This window comes from Papilio machaon, chromosome 12 (assembly GCF_912999745.1).
Source record: "Papilio machaon chromosome 12, ilPapMach1.1, whole genome shotgun sequence".
NCBI lineage: Eukaryota > Metazoa > Arthropoda > Insecta > Lepidoptera > Papilionidae > Papilio > Papilio machaon.
The window spans coordinates 824,464-835,197 of NC_059997.1; the positions used below are offsets into that span (position 1 = coordinate 824,464).

A 10,734-nucleotide genomic window follows, 5' to 3' on the forward strand; every position below is an offset into this window, starting at 1 on the left:
CCCCGACATAATTTCTTCTAGTAAATATTGATGCTTTATCATTGAGGAAATAGTTGAATGAATCTCTGCACCCACGTACGGTAACCGATACATTCAATATTTGATTTCATCTTTCTTTTGATCGTTACTTGGCGGTTGATGATTTACCTTTTATGAACGGACGATTTCAAATTCAAATATTTGTAAAATGTAATTCAAATATACCTTATTTGACAATTTGAAAGTTCGTTTTGTATCTGTGATAATTTTGAAGTAAAAATGATTTTATTTTCTAAACTGAACTTCATTTACCAACAACTACAAAGTAATTAAAATGGTGATAAACATTTGAAATCTGTCCTAATGAATTTTCAAATAACATGTTTTCGTTTCAACATTACGAAAAGTTTTTTTTTTCTTCTTGTATCATCACGAACTCACGAAACGCAAATAAATTCGGCTTTCACCAAAGTCACTTTTTCGTTTTGCGTAAAACGATTCCGCGCTTAAATTTTTAAGCCAGAAAAAAAATCGTTCAAATTTATGCTCGCTATCAGCCGTGTCTCACAATGCGCCCGCGCAGCGCCAAAACGTGCGCTTTAAAATAAGAACATCAGTTAAATAAGTTACGGTCGCGTATCCACAATTTATTATAAGACCTCGCAGATCTTATGAACGGTATAGTTCTTACAATAAAAATAACTGTACAATCCTTAAAATACCTAAATGTTTGCGTAAAACATCCAAATTGTCAAATGTGTAATGTTTATAACTTCACCGAACATAAAACTAATTAAACGAATTCAAAAAAGCTTGTTAATCTTCAGTTGTCCTTCCTGCAGTGTTTTTTCTAAAAAAAACATTTTACAGTATTCAAGATGCGATATTAAAAAAAAATTTTTAAAACATATTATTATCAAGTAAAAACCTTTTAAACCAATATACATACATGGTCATCTTTATTTATGTAAAATTGTTTAAATACATAATAAGGTTCTCATATTGTTCATGGAAGTACATAATATTATTTATGAATACAACATAGTCATAAAATAATGATGTTCGATTTTGTTTAATATTTTTCTTATACGTGAGAATTAATTGCCTTTACACTCATTAACTGGAAGAAGTTATCCTCAACAGTCATTTATACCGTAAATAGATCAGTAGATAATTACTATCACAGCGGTACCACAGTTTATAAAACGCAAGAAATTTTTACTCTGAATAGATTTACTTCTTGTTTGGCTTTGTCTTACCGTAACGTTTGCTTTTTGTCCTTGCTCATGCCTTCACGCCTAAGAATACTGACGCATCTGTTAAGACTTGAGGTAGGTAACATATGTACGTGAGATAATCTCGAATCATCATCATCATCATCATCATCAGCTCACTATACGTCCCCACCGAGGGGCTCGGAGCCTACCCTAAGTTAGGGGTGACTAGGCCATAGTCAACCACGCTGGCCAAGTGCGGGTTGGCTGACTTCACACATATCATTGAATTTCTTCTCAGATATGTGCAGGTTGCATCACGATGTTTTCCTTCACCGTAAGAACGTCGGACAAATGTACATATGTAAATCGAAAATCGAAAACACAGTGGTACATGGTGGGATTCGAACCCAGGACCTGCAGATTGCAAGTCAAGTGCTTAACCCCTGAGCCACCGACGCTCTTCACGCGACAATCTCGAATGAAAAGGGATAATTGAAATCGTGGTAATAGTTAATAGAGTAAGGGATAATGATCAACGATGTAGACAAGCTAGATAGAACGCTTGACAATATTCATCGTTCAATTTTGCTGCTTCTTCAAATACAGTTGTATGATACAGTAGGAGATTTTAATAGACATTTAAAATTATCTGCAACTTAACAAATTGCTAAATTACTAAAGTTTTATTAAATTAGTGGTCATTATTTGTATATTGAAGAACCAAAGTACTTGAATCTAAACAGTAAATGTTTGTTGGACTTAGACCACCCAAGTCTCTAGTCGTAACGATAAAACTGAACACCTACTAAGGAACCGCAATAAACTGTTCTATAATTCTAAGAAATAGTCGATGTGTTTCTAACCTCGAATACAATCGGTTAGACACTCGCTGAGATTTACAGCCAGAAGTGAATCATAGGCACTAGCGCAGCGCACCTGTCAGCGGCTTTGAATGCTCTCACAAAAACGTACGAACCGGGGAGCCACGTACGCGACCTGAGGAGACATCGCGACAGGGATAAGGTTGCGATCATATTGATTAATATAGCGGATTGGAATGTCGCTCTCATCATAATATTAAATTTCTAATTTATATTTTTAACGTTCTGCAAGTCTATAATAATAAAAAGAATATTTAATTGTTTACAAAATACAAATGCTTACAATATACCTAATAATCCTTTAAAACAAGGTGAAAATCACAAGCTGGTTGGTATGGTATGCTTAGCAACGTTTACTTTGAAAGAAATGGGTTAAGCCAGGAATTTTTATACTCTTATTTTTCTACCCTTTCAGATAAGAAGAAAAAAAACTTGAGAGGTGTCAAGGGACACCCGGATGGAACGAAGTTCCTTTCGATTAATTAGTGAAGGAATTGTAATAATTTTTTTTTTTATTTTTTTTTAAGTCCCGACACCACACTGTTCAATGCGAAATAGAAATGAAAATATCTGGCTTGCTTTCTATAAGAGAGAGAGAGAGAGACAGACAGAGAAACACGCGACGCCGCACAGCTTACAATAGCTTACTATAGCAAAAAGTGTCGTGACAACTTTTCGTAAGAATTTTTTCCGTCTAGCCCCCTTTCACAACGCGCGATAAGGAACTTCGTTCCAAAAACTACATACTTAAGACTGTCTCAAGTCTTGTAGCACTTATGTGGTCACTTGCTAGTTTTATAAAAAAATATATTCACCGTTCACTATATCCACACCCTTAGCACATGAACACGTACAAGTCGGGAGCGTTACAAATCATACGCAGGACAGAGCTCTGCACGCTATTGCGGTGCTGCGACGGCACGGCGCACTACTCGCCTTTGATTCAGTCGGCAAGCGCTGAAGGCGCGGTTTCCGAGTTTCGCAGTACCCACTTTTCTGTCAGTACCCATATGATTTTATCCGCGATAATAAGATGTACATTTTTTGCGAAAAATTCTCGCTATGTTTGCTTACTTTCTAATCAAATTTTAGGTGTGTCAACTGTATAATTTTTGGCACATTGAAAGTCCGTGGTAATCCTAAACATTTTCGTATTAGAAGCATTATGAATTTAGATGACGAATTTAACGATGGATCTCTCAAACTTCTCACACCCTTATACTAATTTATTTATTTAGATTCTTCTCAATAAACTAAAGAAAATTATTTTTGTTAAAATTACTTATAACGTGATGATGTTTAAATTTATATAGATTTCAATCCATATTATTTACTCTACAATTATCTGGAAAAGTTGTTCGTAAAGTTGTTAGAAGTTTTTCTTTATTAGAAAAGGAGATATTTCAAAGCAAATACTGTCACTATTTCAAAGAAATCGTACATCATAGCGAAACGGATAATTAATTAAAAATAAAATACATTTCTTCATTGATACATAATTACCTTTAAGCGGTACGGAATCAGCTTTTTATTTGCTATAAAACAAACTAGAGCGGAGCGGAGACACGCAACGGAACATTTCCCTAATTAATGACCCGCATTACGACGATGCCGCGACGATCAAATGAATAACAAGAAAAAATAGAATAATTACCCTTTAATGGTCTACCATCAGTAGGTTCTTTGCTTAAACGTAATAAATATTAGGAAACATTTAACTACAAAAATAGTGTCTAGAGTTTGGTTACTTGCTAATCTATAATGTAGAAATGTTAAAAGTAACCACCAATAACAATTGAAATCTATATCTCGAACAATTTTTGCGGTAAAGTGTCGTGCTAGTTACACTATTTATAACTCAAGAACGGCTGAATCGATTTGACTGAAAATTGGTGGGCAGGTAGCTTAGAACCAGGAAACGGACATAGGATAAGTTTTACCCCGTAGTTTTTAATTAAATCAAAATAATTTTTGGATAGAACTGAAGGTATGTTTGTTACAACAGAAATCAATATATACAATACTTTATAGCAAAAGTTAATATCCTAGGAGTAAGTAAATACAATCATGGATGTAAATGCGGTAAAAGTAGGCATAACTGCGAATTCTCAAACTGAATACAAACAACATCTAAACAGCTATCTAGTCACAATTCAAAGATACAACATCCGTTTGCAAAAACTAGATAATGAAGGAGTACACAAAAAGTGCATAAGTAAGGCGTCACATTGCGATCACTTCCGCTCACGTAACTGCAAGAAAACGTTGTAATGTTAGCTTCATTAAAACCTCGCAATGGGTGGTCAACTAGTCAAGCTCACAGAGGGCGTCACTGCAAATAGGAGACAAATTAAACTCAAGTTAGTTGAATGGATTAAAACAAAGTTAATACTCTGCTACTAAACTTTAATTAAGAATCAAGTAATAAATAAAAGATTGTCTACCATACTCACAGCCGTTGGTTACTAAGGGAGAACATTTATATCTCTGAGTGTGACAGTAATTATCGAATCAAATAAAATATAGATATTATAAATCCACTATGAGATAAAGTAGCAAAGTTACATAAACTTATTAAGATATCGTGATTCTCGTGGCCCCGCAAAAGCTCATTATGTTAAATAGGACCTAAATTAAATTGAGTTTATAACATCATTAGAGCTTTATATGGATTGATGGTTGAACCAAATGTAAAGAATTAAGAGCACGCCGATTTGATGGACAGATGAGTGGATGTTATTGTATGCAGTGTCCGAAAGTTTTCTTAACGAGGTTATGACGAAATAGATTTACTGTTATGTCATGGAATAGTTTGATTAGTAAGATAGTATACGTATGAACGTTATTATATGAATCTAGGCGCAACAGACTTCATTTTAAGGGACACTAAAGTACTATTAGATAATCTAAATGGACATAGTCTCCTAAATAATTGCTACAGAGATGTTTTACCTCGTTAAATAGTGTACTGGAAAATTCCCACAACAATTTCGTACATCAATTTGTAAAACATGACCAAAATAAGATTATTTCTGCTTTTAACCAGCATCTACAAAACAACGCGCTAACAACATGAAACATAATGATTTGAATGACAATAAACATCATCATATTTCACTCTAGAGGCGTATAAAATTTTAAAACAGGTGTTACAATGTCTCAGTTGCACCCACTATTGCACTTCTACGAGCCGTCGAGCCTTTTTGCCCTTTTCATAAGGATGTTAATAATTCAATAAAAAACATTTCCCGATCCTCTACCTGTCTCCGACTATCCAGTAAAGAATAATTCAATTTTTTACCGCGAAAATTGTAAATTTAAATTAAAGCTCATTAAGTATTTTCCTTCATCAAAATGCGCATATTTCGTGTCCGACGCACGTTTTTACGAAGGCGTACCCAATGAAGGTGCATCCTTGATATTAAAGACAAATTTAGTCAAATTGGGCGTTGCGCCGGCGCATAATTCTTCGTCGTCAAAACGGAATACTGCCAGTGCTGCGACAATTCCATCAAATGAGGTCACGATACTTTTTTTAAATCATCAATAATTAATACCCGTATGATTGCGAACTCTTGTGATATATTACAATTAATATCGTAAAGCCATCACTGTAGTGTTGTGATGACTGACCACCGTGAAGCATTGAGAGGCGCAACGCATTTACAATGTTAAACTAAAATTATTAAAATTATACGTAATGAAGATGCTTTTTATTCGATTACATCGCAGCCGAGACGAATTACTACCTCAATGAGTTAAATGTGCATATTAATTTGCGATTACTTTGCCCGATGAAAGTGAGACTGACGGACGAGGTCGCGGCAATTTATTTAATGCTAAGTAAACACTGGAGGAACAGAAGACTACGCACATTACTCTTCTTTACGCTGCTTCAATCTTATATATAAAATTTCCATGTCACAATGTTAGTTACCGTACTCCTCCGAAATACTTTACAGATTTTTACCAAATTTTATATGCGTATTCAGTAGGTCTGAGAATCGGCTACTATCTATTTTTCATACCCCTATTAATTTTTTTTTAACTGCACGCGGACGGAGTCGCGGGCGACAGCTAGTAATGATATAGATACAATAATGAATTTCTGGATTCATTTTTAGAATCATTTTCAATCGTTGATTATCTCATATGTAAAGGAAAGATCAAACGTCATAAAAGATTTATTCAGAAATAATTCTTAATTCAGTTCAGAAAGTCATAAAGACATCTTAGTATCAAAAATTACATTATTTCTGATTAAAATTAAAACTCACTATAACCTAAACACTTGAACTTGAAACAATTAATTATTAATTTCACTCCAATTGTTAAAATTTTAATTGAATGAACCAGTATTGAAATCGTTTTTCTCGCCGCCATTTTAAACTAATCAGTCGTTCAATGGCCTCAGGAATCAATTAATACGCAAAACTCGCCGGCTGCCATAATTTATCATCGTAACTTATACTCTGCACTCAATTCACCAGAAAAAAAGGAACAATACGATCACTTGTAACGGTAGCGTTTAGTGACGTCCATTGATGCATATCGATAATAACAAAATAATTTCATATCTGATCAATAACTCTTTTAACAAAAGAACAGCAAGATGACAACCTGGTGAAAGAGGCAAGGGAAGAAAATGGAAGATACAGCAACGTTTAAATAATTATTTTATTTAACAATATTTGTCATGTGCTTGCGTTGAAGGGAAACAGCGTAGTACAACTTGTGATGTGTGTGAATTCAAATAATCCGCAATGGGCTTGCATGGTTGACTAACCGTGGGTTTGTGAGACCAAAATCTCTATATAAAACATATCGTCATCCCTGTGATTATCATTAACAAAACAGTGGTATGCTCCGATGAGGACGTTTATGAGTTTTTTGTCACGTCAAAAATTTTCAATGATTATTATTAAATCTTTTAGCAAGTTACAACATAAGTGTACGTTCCACGTGAAATCCGTTTTGCATACCCTGGATTACATTACACAATCTATTTAGGATTTAAATTCTGTGAATTTAGTTCAATCCCTATTTAAGTTTATCTCTTATTTTAATGGATATATCAATACGGTACTCTTACGACACGTTTTTATCAAAGCATTTTTACATACAATGCGCTTGCTTAAACATCGTATGTAAATCGGTACTTCCAAAAATGTAAGAGAAAGTCTTGGATTGAAAAGAGCAATTCACCAGTTCTGTTTTATTGATATATTAATACAGCATCAATATTTGAACATGCCTTTAAAAAAAATTATACTTTTTGTGTTAATTTATCAATTTGATTGACTCGGTAAACAATAAATGTCATTTCACCAACATAAAAATTAACTTCCTATTGCATTATTACTCGTAAACTGCAACAATGAAAATTTAAAACAATAAATTAATTAAGAACGGCTTAACTCACGTATAATTGTTCGGTGACGGCACCGACTAGTTTCGGACCTGCGACTGGTGAAGATGGACCCCCGACTATGGGTCGACTATATATTATTATTTCTCACGAAAGTTTAAATAATTCAATTTTGAAACAATATATCTGAGAATGTATACATTGTATTTCACTAAGTATTTGTTTAATGATGTTATTAATTTTGTTTCTTTTTTTCACCACCAACAATGTTGGTCTATATTTAAAAAATTGTGACGTAATTAACCTCATACTCTTTAGTAAAACTTTAATCGAAAATGTTCCTAGCAGAGCTGGGCATTAACTCGTTAATCCGTTAATCGTTAATTAACGAAGTTAACATTTTGCTTAACGGATTAACTTTTAAGTTAACTTCAAACAGTGTTAACGCTTTTGTTAACTTCCGTTAAAGTCGACTTCCGTTAATAAAAGTCCGTTAATCGTTAAATTAGAAACTTGGAGACGTGCTGTCATTTTGTTTAAATTACGCACCACGCCACGCTCGTAAGTTCAACTATATTGGGCGACTGTCGGCGACTCGAATGATGATGTATCTCTCTCTAGTATGATGCATCAGAGCGTACGGGAAAGTCTTGACCAACAGGACAAAATCAAAAGAAGGTTCGAAATAGTATATTTCATAACGAGCATATAAAAGCACGAGTAGGTAATAACCCACATTCCGAAAGCTCTTGGTCCCTGCAATATGCCACTTTTTGAGCCACATTTTTTTTATTAAAAACACTTTTTTACTCGTGCTTTTTCTTTAGCTTTTCCAAACTTGTGCGATCTCTTTCCCAACTGTCAAAATAATGTGTATTAAAAAGAAAAAACCAACCACGAAGTTTTTACAAAAAAAAAAATCATTGAAGTTTTTATGATTCATGCAAATATTTCTAAAAAGGAGCTCCTAATTTGTTACAATATCACATTTAATCATTTGATTCAATGAATTAGGTTGGTTTCATTTTATTTCATCTCATTAAATTTAATTTTCATTTCATACCCATAAAAATAATCTACTCGGCTGTTTGGGCATATTTCCCTTTTCCTACCCAGAATGGGTGAAGAAAACAAAAAAAATCTCTGTTTGTATTCTTTTACCGTTGGCGCCATTTTTCAAACATTTTTGTTAGTTGAGTTTATTGTGTTTTTATTATTCTATTAAATTGCTTCATTTTTTCGCAACTGTATTAAAAATAGTTGTTTACTACATGGGCGGAACTGTCAATACAACTTGTTCCAACTGTCAACCTTCACCTTCGGCTGCGCCTCGGGTCGGGTAGACATTTGTCGGAACTCTGCAATGACAGGCTTTCCGCACTCGTAATGAAATATACTATAATGCATTCATACTTGTTTCTAATACTAATGTTTTATAGAATTAAGATTAATTTTTATATTAATAAAAAATAATTTTATATTAATGAAAATTAATTTTCATAATTAAAATAGTCAAATTAATATTTTAAACAAGTGTCGCCACTATAAGTGTGAAATTAGTATGTATAATTTTGGTATGGTTAACTGTTAACGATTAACTTTAACTTGCGTTAAATTTTCGAGAATTTAACGCTTTAACGATTAACGAAGTTAATTTTTTAATTAACGAATTAACGATTAACGAAGTTAACTTTTTGATTAACTGTGCCCACCTGTGGTTCCTAGTATATTTAAACTATGACAGTGTACGTTCTTCAGAACACTTTCACAAGCCCTTATTCAGGTTAGTCAAATATGATGTCGCCGAGATTGTTTGCTCTTTCCTTTGACTTTTAAGTGACAGGACCTGTCAAGCGCGAGCATCCATTCAAATTTGAACAAACAATAAGTTCGAAACTTGCCTTCTTGTGTAATAGTTCTGTGTCTGTTAGTTTTTTAGTCATTATGTGTTCATAATGGCGTTTCAATTTTACGTCTCAGTATCATCTTTACCACCCGGAAAAAGTAGTATATTTCATTTGATGCAACGAAAGCCATTTGCCTAGTCCATTTCTCTATAGTCTAAGGCAGTTTCACTTTCAAATACAATATTTGTCGTAAGTGGACAACGCGCGATGTATTGTAATGTAAATATTGGTGAGAGAGGACATACACATCATTTTATAGAACAAATTTTGATGGGAATTTTCTACGTGAACAGATAATATAAAGTGAAACTGGCTATGGAATATACAGCTGTTCAGACAATTACAGTTGAACACAGAACAGGATGTTCAACAATAAATTTTTTAGATGGAAGGAGTTCATGCAAAGTGTTTGTTGACACTATCGTCGTTTTGCAATGTGTTATAAACAACTTTCGCGTAACTCTATATCGGCCCATTAGCTCAGTTGGTTAGAGCGTCGTGCTAATAACGCGAAGGTCGCGGGTTCGATCCCCTCATGGGCCAATTCAATTTTATTTATTTTAATTTTTGAAAGTCTTATCAGCTAGAACATTATTAGACATCTCATTTTTTTCAAAGATACGTAAAGATGATTTTGTTGAGTGATTTTTATTCTCTCGTAAATTTATTAGAGCAATCTAATCTCTGAATCTTGCCCTATTGTTTGAAATAATAATCATAGACAATCTAGTACACTCAAAGACAAAAAAGTGTCTAAAAACCCGAAGAATTCTCCCTTAATCTAGCAATACCGTCTATTGTTACTGGCGGAATACCAGCTCACCGATCATTGCAGATAAATGTGTTAGCTAGGAATTTGCTAAAACAAAGAACAAGCCTAAGTGGTGGCCCTATATTGGAACAAAGACCATTTATTATAATGTTAATGGGACCAGCTAATTAATGAGGTGCGTGGAATTCGTTCGACGGCACCGATCGCTCCCGGATAGCCTATTACGTCTGCAACTCGAACGTTCAGCTAGGTGAAAACTAAGCGAGATTATTTCCTAAGGATTATTCAATTAAAAACTAAGCTTTTCAGCATTCCTTGCAGATAATTTTTTTAATTGCTTAATTTGATTTGGGGAGACTACCATATGTAGTAATAAAAATTGACTTTTGTGTTCTACGGTCACAATTTGTAATTCGCTGTAGATCAATGCTTGTTTACTAGCAATATCTGCCACATATATTCCAGCATAACCTTTCTCCTACTCTCCTTGTTTCTTCCTCTTCTTTCTCATTCTCACATTCTCAAATTCAAATAAACTTTTTAAAATTAATTCTATCTTTTTTCCGTTATAATGATTTAATTATAAATGCTGATAATATGTCGAATTTTA

General features: G+C 33.7%; 1 non-coding gene across 1 annotated transcript; it reads left to right on the top strand.

The window, feature by feature from the left end:
- The first annotated feature begins 9,821 nt into the window (after window positions 1-9,821).
- On the top strand, window positions 9,822-9,895 carry Trnai-aau. Its single transcript has one exon. It is a non-coding gene; the product is annotated as a tRNA-Ile (tRNA).
- Window positions 9,896-10,734: the final 839 nt, after the last annotated feature.